At 37.9% G+C, this 14,897-nt stretch overlaps 1 protein-coding gene across 1 annotated transcript in view; it reads right to left on the reverse strand.

The window, feature by feature from the left end:
- MTHFD2L (methylenetetrahydrofolate dehydrogenase (NADP+ dependent) 2 like) overlaps nucleotides 1–14,897 on the reverse strand; it is a 181,141-nt gene that overhangs the window by 16,102 nt on the left and 150,142 nt on the right. The gene's annotated exons all lie outside the window — the stretch shown is intronic.

Raw genomic sequence — 14,897 nt, forward strand, 5'->3', positions numbered from 1 at the left:
TGGTATGCTGAACAAATAATTCAAGAAACTATATGAAGAAGAATGGGGCATCAGGATTGGAGGAAGACTCATTAATAACCTGCGATATGCAGATGACACAACCTTGCTTGCTGAAAGTGAAGAGGGCTTGAAGTACTCACTGATGAAGATCAAAGACCATAGCCTTCAGTATGGATTACACCTCAAAACAAAGAAAACAGAAATCCTCACAACTGGACCAATAAGCAACATCGTGATGAATGGAGAAAAGATTGAAGTTGTCAAGGATTTCATTTTACTTGGATCCACAATCAACACCCATGGAAGCAGCAGTCAAGAAATCAAAAGAGTATTACAGTGGGCAAATCTGCTGCAAAATACCTCTTTAAAGTGTTAAAAAGCAAAGACGTAATCTTGAAGACTAAAGTGTGCCTAACTCAAGCCATGGTGTTTTCAATGGCCTCATATGCATATGAAAGTCGGACAATGAATAAGGAAGACCAAAGAAGAACTGACGCCTTTGAGTTGTGGTGTTGGCAAAGAATATTGAATATACCATGCACTGCTAAAAGAAGGAACAATTCTGTCTTCGAAGAAGTACAACCAGCATGCTCCTTAGAAGCAAGGATGGTGAGACTACATCTCACACACTTTGGACATGTTATCAGGGGGTATCAGTCCCTGGACAAGGACATCATGCTTGGTAAAGTAGAGGGCCAGCGAAAAAGAGGAAGACCCTCAACAAGATGGATTGGTACAGTGGCTGCAACAATGGGCTCAAGCTTAACAACAACTGTGAAGATGGCGCAGGACCAGGCAGTGTTTCGTTCTGTTGTACACAGGGTGATTATGAGTCAGAACCGACTTGACAGCACCTAACAAAAACAACAACAACAACATATATATAGTGAAGGAGCCCTGATGGTGCAGTGGTTAAGCACTCAGCTGGTAACTGAAAGGTCAGTGGTTCAAACTCAACAGCCTCTCCATGGGAGAAAGATGTGGCAATCTGCTTCCATGAAAATTGTTGTTGTTTTTAGGTGTTGTTGAGTCTGTTCTGACTCATAGTGAACCCATGTACAACAGAATGAGACATTGTCTGGTCCGATACCATCCTCACAATTATTGCTCTGTTTGGGCCCATTGTTGAAGCCACTGTGTCAATCCATCTCATTGGGGGTCCTCCTCTTTTTTGATGACCCTCTACTTTACCAAGCACTACATCCTTCTCCAGGGACTGGTCCCTTCTGATAACATGTCCAAAGTATGTGAGATGAAGTCTTGCCATCCTTGCTTCCAAAGAGCACTCTGGCTGTACTTCTTCCAAGATAGACTTGTTCTTTCTTCTGGCAGTCCATGGTACATTCAGTATTTTTTGCCAATGCCATAATTCAAAGGCATCAATTCTTCTTCGATCTTCCTTATTCATTGTCCAGCTTTCTTATCCATTCGTGGTGACTGAAAATACATGGCTTGAGTCAGGTGCACCTTAGTCTGCCTGTAAAGATTACAGCCTTGGAAACCCTATGGGGCAGCTCTACTCTGTCCTACAGGGTTGTTATGAGTCAGAATCGACTCAACAGCAATTAGTTTGTTTGTTTTGTTTTTTAATACATATTGTGGATATCTGTATATTTGTTTATTATCTGTCTCTCCTAACCAGAATGTAAGCTACTTGTGGTTGAGGACTCTATCTGTTTAGGTCACTGCTTTATGCCAAATGTCTATAACAATGTCTGGCACATATAGGTGCTCAGTAAATATTTGAATGATCAATGAATGAAGCTAACTTGAAGAATCTGAATGGCTATACTGAAAAAAAAAATAACGATCAAAAAATTGAAAATAAGGTCAGTGAAGGTAGAGTTAAGAAAAAATCAAAGCTACAAAGGGACCTGGTACAATTTTCAAATGGCATGAAGTGGTCAAAAAGTGTCTTGTCTCTACCAATGATTGAATAATAAAAAAACAGTTTAAGTTACAATTGAAGACAAATAGATGCAGTTGTACTATCCACATGAATTCTATTGCAAATCTGCATACTCTTGACCTATGGAAAGTTCAGAGTTAATATAAGATCTGAGCCAAGACAACAGAACCAACCCCACAGGAAGGAATTAATAAGTGGATTGTGCTTTGAAACCCACTCGAAAGCAAGCTTACAATGAGGAAACTGTTCCTGAGGTTTTTACAACTGAATGAATTTAGGATAGACTGAATGATACATGGATGTTGAATGAAGAAATGTCATTTTTTTTCCCCCAAGTAAAGAATCGTCTTCACATTCTTACGTACAGGATGAACTGTTACTCACATGAGTTTTTATCCAACATCATAATCAAGAAATGTCAGAGAAAGCATAAGTGTCTCCCCTCTTTCCTTGATCTGCCATAAGGCTGCTCAGCTGGAGGGGGGCTGGATTTTTAGACCTAGCATGTCTGGTATAAAGCCAGTGGCTGCTTCTACTGAAACAACAAGGGATTATCGGTCCTCCAAATGTTTGGGCTGCAGACCCAGTGAGTCATCCTTACTGTTTTCTCTTTGTGTTAAGAGGAAGAAGCCTTTCATGGACCATTGTGTATATGTGTGTGTGTGTTCCAATAAAACTTTATTTATGAACAATGAAATCTGAATTTCATATAATTTTTATGTGTTCATGGAACATTTTGAACTCAGTGTAGTAGGAATAAAGGCAATGTGCAGAACACAGGATAGATTGGTCAGACAAATGGGCATAGCTTCCTGAGCAAAGTTTGTTGAGCAATATGGCAGATAAAACAGTCCAAGGCCAGTCACCTATATTGGGTAATGGATGTAAAATATCAGTCAACTGGCAATCATATAAGCAGTCTGTCCAATTTTGTTAAAGCATATTGGCATCCACCCAGAGATATGGCTCATGGGTGGTCAGCCTGAGGGGATGATGAAAATAATATCAAACTCTTACATAAACAAAACAAAAAACAGTTGCCATCTAGTCAATTCTGACTCACGATGACTCTGTGTGTCAGCAGAACTGTTGTCCATAGGATTTTCAATGGCCGTGATCTTTCAGAAGTAGATCACCAGGACTTTGTACTGAAGCACCTCTGGATGGATTCAAACCACCAACCTTTCAGTTAGTAGCCAATCACTTAGCCATTTGCACCACCATATCCAAAAAAAACCAAAAGCAAAATCCATTGCTGTCAAGTCAATTCTGATGCATGGCAAACATATAGGACAGAGTAGAAATCCCCCATAGGGTTTCCAAGGCTGTAATCTTTACAGAAGCAGACTGCCACATCTTTCTTCTATGGAGGGTTTGAACTGGTGGGTTTGAACTGGTGACCTTTTGGTTAGCAGCTGAGTGCTTAACCATTGTGCCACCAGGGCTCCAGCTACTCTGCAGGAGAAAGATGTGGCAGTCTGCTTCCATAAATGAGAGATGAAGCCTAAAGGATAAACTGTTGAGGAGCAGTTGCAGTAGACGAACTGGAGCACTGGAGGACTGGCTAATGGTTGGGGGAAAGTGAGCCTTTGGGTGACTACCGCACCATATACTACAGTTTTCCCTGCAGAGAACAGACTAGTAGTATGGCAAGGCCAGCCAAAACCCAGCAAAAGAAGCTGAGGTGTCTATGTACTGCTGTATAATATCAAAAATCACTTCCTGTACCAACCAGTGGAACATTAACTACACTTTTTGGAACTCTATTACCCCATGCTTACAAACACTCATCTAAGGTCCTTATTATCAGTTTTCCAGACTTTTTTAGTAAACACCATCAACTATCATTCTCTTAGCAACATTACATTTGTTTTGATCCCCTAACCCAACTAATCCATCCTAAGAAAATACCCAGTATACAGAAGTAATAATATAAATTATAACAGGTATTAAACACAGTGTTACTTATAAATCAATATGGCCATCCATCTACAGACTATGGATTCTACATTCCTTTACGAGGTGTGGCCATATGACCATGTTCAAATCAATACGATGTAAGCAGAAGTGATGTATGTTCCTTCTAGATCAATTTTCTTAAAGATGAAGCCATTTGTCATTAGTTCTCTCTTTCACCTACCAGTGGACTGTAACATGGAGGAGGAGACAATTAAGCTTCAACTGTGTGGATCAGGACAACACTCAGGTGGAATAGTCAGATGGATGAAACCTGGGCCTCTGGATAAAGCAGAGCTGCTTACCTCCTTTGCCTGCCTGCCTAACTGCAAACATTTATGGTACAGAGTGAAACTGTTTTGTTTGAGTTAAGGTATTTTGGTGTCCCTTTATCACAGCAGCTTAATCTATACTTTAATACTACTCAGAGAAAAAAAGTGGAAACAAACTAAGTGTTCAATAAGATGGAATGGGTGATCAACAAGAGGGGAAGTCAGCATGGAAAATGACTGATAGAAGTTTAAGTATGTAAGTCAAAGATACGCAAATCTATCTAAAATGTGCATATACAACATGTCTGGAAGGAACTATAGAAAAAATACATGTATACACAAACACACACACACACACACACACACACACACACAAACCAGTTAAACCTGTTGCCGTTGAGTCGGTTCCGACTCATAGTGACTCTATGGGACAGAGTAGAACTGTCCCGTAGAGTTTCCATGGAGTGGCTGCTCTATTTGAACTGTTGACCTTTTTAGTTAGTAGCCGAGCTCTTAACCATTGTGCCACCAGGATATATACATATATATATATATATCCACCACTCATCAGTCAGTTTGTCATACTGTGGTGGTGTGGGTGTTGCTGTGATGCTGGAAGATATGCCACCTGCATTTCAAACACCAGCAAGGTCACCCAGGATGGGCAGGTTTCAGCTGAGCCTCCAGACTAAGATACACTAGGAGGAAAGACCTGGCAGCCTACTTCTGACAAAACTGACCAGTGAAAATCTTATGAACAGCAGTAGAATATTGTCTGATATAGTGCCAGAAGATGAACCCCTCAGGTTGGAAGGCACTCAAAATACAACTGGGGAAGAGCTGCCTCCTCAAAATAAAGTTGACCTTAATGACGTTGGATGAAGTAAAGCTTTCAGGACCTTCATTTGCTGATGTGGTGTGACTCAAAATGAGAAAAAACAGCTGCACACATCCATTAATAATTGGAACATGGAATGTACTAAGTATAAATCTAGGAAAAGTGGAAGTCGTCAAAAATGAAATGGAACACATAAACATCAATATTCTGGGCATTAGTGAGCTGAAATGGACCGGTATTGACCATTTTGAATCAGACAATCATCTGGTCTACTCTACCAGGAATGACAAATTGAAGAGGAATGGAGTTGCATTTATCTTCAAAAAGAACATTTCAAGATCTATCCTGAAGTACAACGCCGTGACAGGATAATATCCACATGACTACAAGGAAGACCAGTTAATATGACTATTATTCAAATTTACTCACCAACTACTAAGGCCAAAGGTGAAGAAACTGAAGATCTTTACCAACTACTGCAGTCTGAAATTGATCGAACATGCAATCAAGATGCATTCATAATTCCTGGTGACTGGAATGTGAAGCAAAGAAGGATCGGTAGTTGTAAAATACAGCCTTGGTGATAGAAATGATGCCTAAGTTCGCATAATAGAATTTTGTAAGACCAACGACCTGGTGATGGAATACACAGGAATCAAATTGACTACATCTGTGGAAACAAAAGATGGAGAAGATTAATATTATTAGTTAGAACAAGGCCAGAGGCCTGCAGAACAGGCCGTCAATTGTTCTTATGCAAGTCCAAGTTGAAGCTGAAGAAAATTAAAACAAGTCTACAAGAGTCAAAGTACAACTTTCAGTATATCCCACCTGAATTTTCAGACCATCTCAAGAATATATTTGAAACATTGAACACTAATGACCAAAGACCAGATGAGTTGTGAGATGACATCAAGGACATTATACATGAAGAAAGCAAAATGTTATTAAAAAGGAAATAAACAAAAGGCCAAAATGGGTGTCAGAAGAGACTCTGAAACTTGTTCCTGAACGCAGAGTAGCTAAAGCGAATGGAAGAAATAGTGAAGTCAAAGAGCTGACCAAAAGGCAGCTCGAGAAGACAAAGCAAGTATTATAATGAAATGTGCAAAGACTGGAAGTGAGAAAACCAAAAGAAAACAACACTCTTGGCATTTCTCAAGCTGAAGGAACTGAAGAAAAACTTCAAGCCTCAAGTTGCAATACTGAAGGATTCTATGGTCAAAACACTGAATGACATAGTAAACATCAAAAGAAGATGGAAGAAATACACAAAATCACTGAACCAAAAGAATTGATCAATGTACAACTATTTCAGGAAGTAGCATATGTTAAGAAACGATAGTATTGAAAGAAGAAGTCCAAGTGGTACTGAGGGCACTGGTGAGAAACAAGTTTCCAGGAATTGATGGAATACTAACTATGATGTTTCAACAAACAGATGCAACATGGGAAGTGCCCACTTATTTAATGCCAAGAAATTTGGAAGACAGCTACCTGGCCAATCGACTGGCAGAGATCTATATTTGTGCCTACTCCAAAGAAATGTGATCCAACAGAATGTGGAATTTTTCTAACAACATCATTAATATTATATGCAAGTAAAATTTTGTTGAAGATAATTCAAAAACTATTGCAGCAGTACATCAACAGAGAACTGCCAGAAATTTAAGCAGGATTCAGAAGAGGACATGGAATGAGGGCTATCATTGCTATGTCAGATGGATCTTGGCTGAAAGCAGAGAATACCAGAAGATGTTTACTTGTGTTTTATTGCCTACGCAAAGGCATTTGACGGTGTGGATCATAACAAATTATGGATAACATTGCCAAGAATGGGATTTCCAGAACACTTAATTGCACTTATGTGGAACCTGTACACAACCAAGAGGTAGTTGTTCGAATAGAATTAGGGGATACTGGGTAGTTTAAAATCAAGAGAGGTATGCACCAGGGTTGTATCCTTTCACCACATTTTTCAATCTGTATGCTAAGCAAATAATCCAAGAAGTTAGACTATATGAAGAAGAACGCAGCTCAAGATTGGAGGAAGACTAATTAACAACCTGCGTTATGCAGATGATACAACCTTTCTTGCTGAAAGTGAAGAGGACTTGAAGCACTTACTGATGCAAAGCAAAGAATACAGCCTGCAGTATGGATTACAAATCAAAATAAAGGAAACAAAAATCCTTACAACTAGATGAATAAGCAACATCGGGATAAATAGAGAAAATATTGACGTTATCACGAATTTCATTTTACTTGAATCCACAATCAATGCCCATGGAAGCAGTAGTGAAGAAGTCAAACAATATACTGCATTAGACAAATCTGCTGCAAAAGACCTCTTTAAAATGTTAAACTGCAAAGATGTCATCTTGAGGACTAAGATGCGCCTGACCAAGGCCTGGTATTTTCAATCCCCTCATATGCATGTAAAAGCTGGACAATGAATAAGGAAGACTGAAGAAGAATTGATCCATTTGAATTATGGTGTTGGCAAAGAATACTGAATGCATCATGGACTGCCAGTAGAATGAACAAGTCTGTCTTGGAAGAAGTACAGCCAGAATGCTCCTTAGACTTGAGGACAGAAAGACTTCGTTTTACGTACTGGATAAGTTATCAGGAGGGACCAGTCCCTGAGGAAGGACATTATACTTGGTAAAGTAGAGGGTCAGTGAAAAAGAGGAAGATGCTCAACGAGATGGATTGACACAGTGGCTGCAACGATAGGCTCAAGCGTAGCGATTCTGAGGATGGTGCAAGACTGGGCAGTGTTTTGTTCTGTTGTACATAGGGTAGCTATGAGTCAGAACCAACTTGGCAGCACTTAACAACAACTATATGTATATATGTCATATATGTGTATATATATATATATATATATACACACATACATACACACACACATGTAGTTGTTGCTCATTGTTTTATATATATATATATATATATATACATATATGATGTTTTTGTGTGCCGTTGAGTCAGTTCTGACTCATAGCAACCATATGTGACAGAGTAGAACTGCCCCATAGGTTTCTTAGGCTGAAATCTTTACAGAAGCAGAGTGCTGATTTTTTCTTCCACAGAGCAGCTGGTGGGTTTGAACTGTTGACCCTTCAGTTAGCATCTGAGTGCTTAACTATTGTGCACCAGGGCTAGATAGATAGATAGATAGATATCTATTATTGATATTTATCTATATAGATATACAGTAAAATAATAATTTTGGCTGTTTTAGATATTCTCTCATTTCCATAAAATATTTTTAACTTTCATAATTCAGATTAGTTTCATCAACAATATAATGTACCCTTAAACTTAACTCTATAATTTCTATTTAATATCCTATAACATTAAGTCAGTGGAGTAAGAGTCACTCTTGGAAATTATAATTTTGATCATGAGAAAACTGTCTATACATCACTCTTCCTTCCTATCTCTTTACTTCCTTTCACCAGGTCTTCCAGTATCTTTTTATTCACTGCTGGTTTAGGCTAATGAGTTCAGAGGCGTGGTCATGGTTGGAAAACAGGGAGGAGACAGTAAGGAATAGGGAGCAGACATTCCAGTTCCTTTTATTTCACCTCCAACCCCTGCAGAAAGCATCATAAAACTGAAGCAAAGCTATTAAAGCTTTTAAAGATTATAGAAACGTCTGTGTTAGCTATGAAGTATAAATAAATGAGACTGACAGTACACCAATGTAAGAGAGGTTAAGTGAATTAACAGCACGGGGGAGTCATCAATTAGATTGTTCATCTGACCAATTCCATTCGGTGAATTCCTATTATAAAGCAGTGTAATTATGAGCTTCTGAGTCTAGGACTACAGACTGCTTCCTAATTTGTTACTCAGAAGGAGCAATTTGCCATCCATACTGCATAATTTTTTGTTTCTATCTTTTGAGAATATGACCTTCTTTGTCAGAAAGTTATAAAGTTTCTTTCATAGTTATCAATAGAAAATGGTTAAAAGAAATTCCAGGTGGGAGGTAAGTCTCCCTGTTAAAAAACAATCTGTTTCAAATCTATGTTTTTCAGATAGATTATTCATTGTATGATTATTAGCAATGAAAATATAATTCTTAGATATTCAAACCTATACAAAACAATTTTATTACTGTTGCTTTTAAATAATGTTTCTTTGTGTCTTAAGTTGGAGGGGGAGGTGTGGTCAGGTAACTGAAGAGGGATGCTAAGTATTTGTCAGAGGCTGGGAGCAATGATGATATATCTTAAGTTCTATAATTGAGACTCAGTAAAAAATAAAATAGCACTTCAATATAGTAATAACTTAAAATAACTATTCATTCTATAGAACACCAGAGAGTGTTATGATATTACGAGGGAGGCTTAATTTGGATTTATATTGAGGAAAAGCATCAGTGTGTGATTCTCTGGGAAAGGTGCTAAGCAAATATTACTTCCAACATTGAACAACCTAGTTGGGTAGTAATATTGCTTGGGTAGTAATACTGTAATCAAACACAATTTAATAATCATGTAGTAGAGGCAATTATGGCAGGATTTAAGTTTGAACTATATGACTAGTAGTTTCATGAATTTTATTGGCCATAGAGATAAATGAAGGCAGTGCTCAACAGTCTAGTTCAATACACCACTACCCTTCACAGTAGTGTAAGACCATAAAAATGATCATGCAAGTTTAAACAGTGCAAAAACATCTTAAAATGGTGAAAATAATGTTTGTTCAAATTTTTGTCAAAGCATTAAAAACTCTCTTACTATGGTTTATAAATGTACAAGGAAATGAAAGTAATAGTAAAGATAATATTTATTTCCAAACCAAATCCGTTGCCTTTGAGTCAATTCAGACTCATAGCAACCCTATAGGACAGAACAGAACTGCCCCATGGGGTTTCCAAGAAACGGCTGGTAGATTCAAACTGCTGACCTTTTCGTTAGCAGCCAAGCTCTTAACCACTGAGCCACCAGGGCTCCAATATTTATTTAGTACAGTGCGATTTAAAACATTAGAAACATTGAGAATTAAAGTGTCTTATTTCTTTGTAAAAAGTAGTTTGAACAGTGCTTGCCTTCTTCCTCTCCTCATATAACTTACCATATGGAGTGAGCATCTTTTCGATGCTTGGTGGATTGTCATATTCCTTTTTAAGTCTGGATCAGCTTCCAACATTTATCCTTGGCCCTTTCAATGCCATGAGGTATCTGCAAGAATGTCTTTAGTGTGAAGTTTTATGCTGGCATCAATTCCTCTGGGACATCTTCAGCCTTTTCATCACATTTATGTTGATAAGTTTGCCTTCACTAAGTTCTTCTGGCTGCATATTCAGAGTCTCTCAAATGGCAGTAATGTGAACATTTCCACAGTCAGCTATTTCTTCTACAGCTCCATTTACGTTCAATTCAAATGTCACTTACAACATTTTTACTTTTCATTTCTTTGTTGTACTTTAATCTTTGTTGGGAATTCCCTCTTTTAATTAACCATTTTTGTAAAGTGTCACATGCTTTTTCAGTGGGAGACAAAGAGGTGACACAACTATGTTCTGCTGTCTGGACTGAAAAACAGCAGAGACCAACCACCAACAGACTTTGAAAGAAGTGACGCGACTAGTCACTGATCATGATGCACATTGGTTATTTACATAGTGATTTGTGGGCTAAAGAGCTAGCAGAAAAGTTTGTGATTTATGCAATTACTCATCGTTAGTTAATGTACTGTAATAACTTAAATTTGAGTCACACTGTTGGGGGACTGGTGTTAGTGAACTGAACCCTGGTAACTGAAATCTGAGCATATCACAACCATGCAAAATGAGGACTGCCTGTACACCAATACTGCCATTTAGGCAATTTTAAAACTGCTATTATATAGATCCAGAGGGGGTGGGTGGATAAAATAAGTAATTTCATGTCCCAAATGGTATCAACCAAGTGAAGTACAGTATAATGCAGATAATACACGGTAGAAGTTACGAGTGCAGAAGGTACATAGTGAGCTATAAACACACGTTCCACTATTACTGTGTGATCTCAGGCAAGGTCCTCAGGCTTCATGTACCTGTATAAAATGGAGATAATAATAATATCTACCTTATATGGTTATTATAAGAGTTAAATGAATAGTTTATGTAAAAGGCTGAGAACGGTACCTGGCACATTGTAAGCACTTCTCAAATACTAACTAATATTACTAAGACATCCCTGGGTGGTGGTTGACTATTTTAAAGTTTGGTGGTTTGAACTCATCAAGAGGCACTTCAAAGACAGCGCTAGGAAAATGTTTCCAAAAGGTCACAGGTTTGAAAACCCTATAGAGCAGTTCTACTCTGTACATGTGGGGTCACTATGAGTCAGAACTGACTCAACAGCAACTAACAACAACAATTATTACTACAGGAAGAACAACTCCAACTGTCCTGAGAAGACATCTACATGGAAGAAAGCTTCTCACACCTTCCTTACTCTTAATGTAATTTTCTACTAGGTTTGTCTGCCACCTTTCCAAAAATATTGGCAATTTTGTGACTGAGGTGGTAGGAGATTATTCGAGGAGTGGTGTAGGGAGGGACGAGAATTGTTCTCTTCATGCCACTTCTAATCTTGACCACAACACAACTCTCTCAACTATTCTGAGCTCTGGAGGGGGATAAAGATGGAAAAAAAAAAAAAGGAGAAAATGGAACAAAGAAAAAAGAGAGCAGGAAACCATAGTAGATGAAGGAAGACATGCTTTGGAGGAGATTACATCTAAACCAAAACAAATACCCGACATTAAAGTTGAAAAGAAACATTTCGAGTATTTTTAAGTCTTCTTTTGTCAAGAACTACAGCAAGTGGTGATGTGACTTTCATGCTTTACCTGGTATAAAATATCACTCTCTTTAGAAAGGAACCTGATTAAAAATCAGGTCACATGAAAATCCCAGGAGGCAGTGAGAGAGAAAGGGAAAGAGAGAATATTCAAAGAAATAATAGCAGAAAGCTTTCCAGATTTGACGGACATGAATCTATAAATCCAAGAAGTTTAACAAACTCCAAGTAGGATAAAGCCAAAGGGATCCACATGGAGACACATTATAATCACTGTCTTGAAAACCAACAATAAAGAGAGAATCCTGAAAGCAGCAAGAGTAAAACAAATTATCACATTCGAGGGATCCTCAATAAGATTAAGTGCTGATTTCTCCTCAGAAAGTTTAAATATGCAGTGCAAAGACATATTTAAAGTGCTGAAAGAAAAAAAAATTGTCAAAATTGAGGCCAAAACATCTAATAATGAAGAAGATTACAAATAAGTATCTGCATTTTCTTAAAAACAGAATAGATAAAATGGCCCTTGGTTTTATACATTATTGAATTTGAAATTATCTAAATGCTCCAAGATTCCCAAAATGGGGTCATTGATGAAATTATTCTTCAAAGATCATTCTCATCCATGTAATCTACTTGAAATGAGTCATCTTGTTTCTTTTATTAGTGAGCTAAAGTGTTTTGTAAGGATAAGTTACTTCAACATTTGATTTTACCCACATCTGTTTTGTTTATCTTGGCTATAGTATTGTGAAACTTTCACCGATACTCACAAAGCAGCCACACTTTCCTTGTGGCAATTTGCAGCCAAATGCTACCTTTAGGTTTTGTGGCATAACCCAAGTTAAAGTTCCTCCCTCTCAGTTGGGGGATCATCCCTCACCTCAGGTTAAGTCTTGATGAACAACCCAACCTGAAGAGCAACATGTCAAAACCTATCACTTCCGTCTTCCTACAGGTGGCTGAGTCATGGTCTCATTGGCAAAGCCTTTTTTTTTTTTTTCCACCAAGTCCAGGTCTTCTTTAGTACAATGCCTTCATGAACCAGCAGAGTAGCTAGGTAATATTAACAATCATACGGGCGTGTTTTGTGAAAGGACTGGAAAAACCTGACATTCCTTTCGAAAGAATCTGTGTTTTCAAGTAATTTGGTAGCACTCTTTGAATGTCCAAGATTATCAAGTGTTAGAGCTGGAAGGGGCCATTGATTCATCCCTCTCATTTACCTGCTGATACCACTGGCAGTCAGAGAGGTTGCTACGTTATCAGGCTTCAGTTTCCCAGCCCAGTGCTCTTTCCTCTTCATCTTATATATTTATGTTTTCTTTTCCATTTTCTTTTATTTCACTATATACTTATATATGCATAAATGCAATTTGCACAGATATTCCCAGGTTGAGGGGTGTACGACCTAAAGTGCATATCCATGTGTGACACTAAGTATATGCACCCACCAAGAAGTATTCATTTTTGTAATATTTTCAGAATACCCTCACGAGAAAAACATTTTAACTAAAAATCAGAAAGCATAGAAATGTTCTGGGACCAATGACATATCAGATGAGAAGAGTCTTATAAAACTTGGTGAACTGCTAGGTATGCTTGTCCCACAAGCATAGTCAAGGTTGTAAACTATAAACATCCCTGTTTTTCTTGTCTCAAACATCCCTTATTTCATGTAGTCCATGTTATCTGAGTGCATCATAAGTGTGTGGTGATTTTGCAATAAACACACAGTAGCTATAATATCAAGAAGTAGAATAACAACGCAAAAAAAAAGTTTAAAAATGAAATTTACCCTTACTCTTTCAAGTTGAGAAAGTTGAAATATTTAAATAAATTATTGACATCTAACTTTAGTGGTTGAATATGAAACATGAAATAAAGATAATTTCCTAAGAGTTCAGCATGTATACACAACACACACATATACACAGATAGACACACACATTTACATGGAGAGCCACCCCTTTTAGACTGGAAGCTCCGTAAATGGTAGAAACCTTGTGAATTAGAGCCTATAAGGGCAGCAACATGTACTTTGATACCGTACATCCATACTTTGCCCTTAGTCACCATTCTATCCCCAGTGTTTAACACAGAGTATGCAGTCACTCTATATTTATTGAAGGAATGAAAAAAATCATGAAAGGTATGAGTCCAAGTGCACAACCCTCTAGATTTAGCCAAATCAGCAGCAAGTATACAGGAGATTCCTCTTCTCTTTTCCTTTTTCCTCCACTCCTGTTAAAGTCAGAAAAAATAAGGTAGAACTAGCTTTGAGTCATAAAACATGAGTCTGCCGTCTCAAAAACCTACGTTGAAAGGAAAAAGCAGTGCGTTATAAGGGATGTTGATAAGGGATGATGGGGCATAGCATCCACAAGCTAATATATACTCACACATGCATCACCCTGAGGAGTCTGTGTGTGTGTGTGTGTGTGTGTGTGTGTGAGAGAGAGAGAGAGAGAGAGAGAGAAAGAGAGAAAGAGAGAGAGGGGGAGAGAGAGACAGAGAGAGACAGAATGTTGTATGTGTGTGTTCTCAGGCTTTGTTCTATTTCTTCTTTTTCACGCCAGGCTCAGGTTGCTTATCTGGGTCTGGTACCTGATGCACATAGATTCTAACATACATGGGGCCAATACCCAAGAAGCTGCCAATATCCTAGGGCATTTCTGACTACTTGAATATTCAATTTTATTCAACACCATGGTAAGACTTGTGTAAACCATCAACTGATGACTGGGTTCCAAGCGGAAATTTTAAAATTTAGATTATTTAGAAAATCATGTAATCTATTCCTTTCAGTTTGTTGTTAAGGATACACCTATAACAAATAAAATTCTTGACATGGCCCTGAATTTTTTGTCCAGAATGACTGGTTTAATATAATATTCCTAATATGAAAATGTCTCCACTTACTTCACTATTTTTATATCTTCATAGATATCTATGACTCCCATAAACTGAGAACTTGAAATTCAGGTAAACATCTGATAGAGATATTGGAAATAAAATTGGATTAGGGATCACGCATCTGAAAAAAAACCTCTCTCTTGGGGCTCAGTTTCCTGCTCTGCATAGAGAAGGGACTGGATTAGTACTAGTTTACTACA

The sequence above is a fragment of the Trichechus manatus genome, unplaced genomic scaffold (genome assembly GCF_000243295.1).
Source record: "Trichechus manatus latirostris isolate Lorelei unplaced genomic scaffold, TriManLat1.0 scaffold00108, whole genome shotgun sequence".
Classification (NCBI taxonomy): Eukaryota; Metazoa; Chordata; class Mammalia; order Sirenia; family Trichechidae; genus Trichechus; species Trichechus manatus.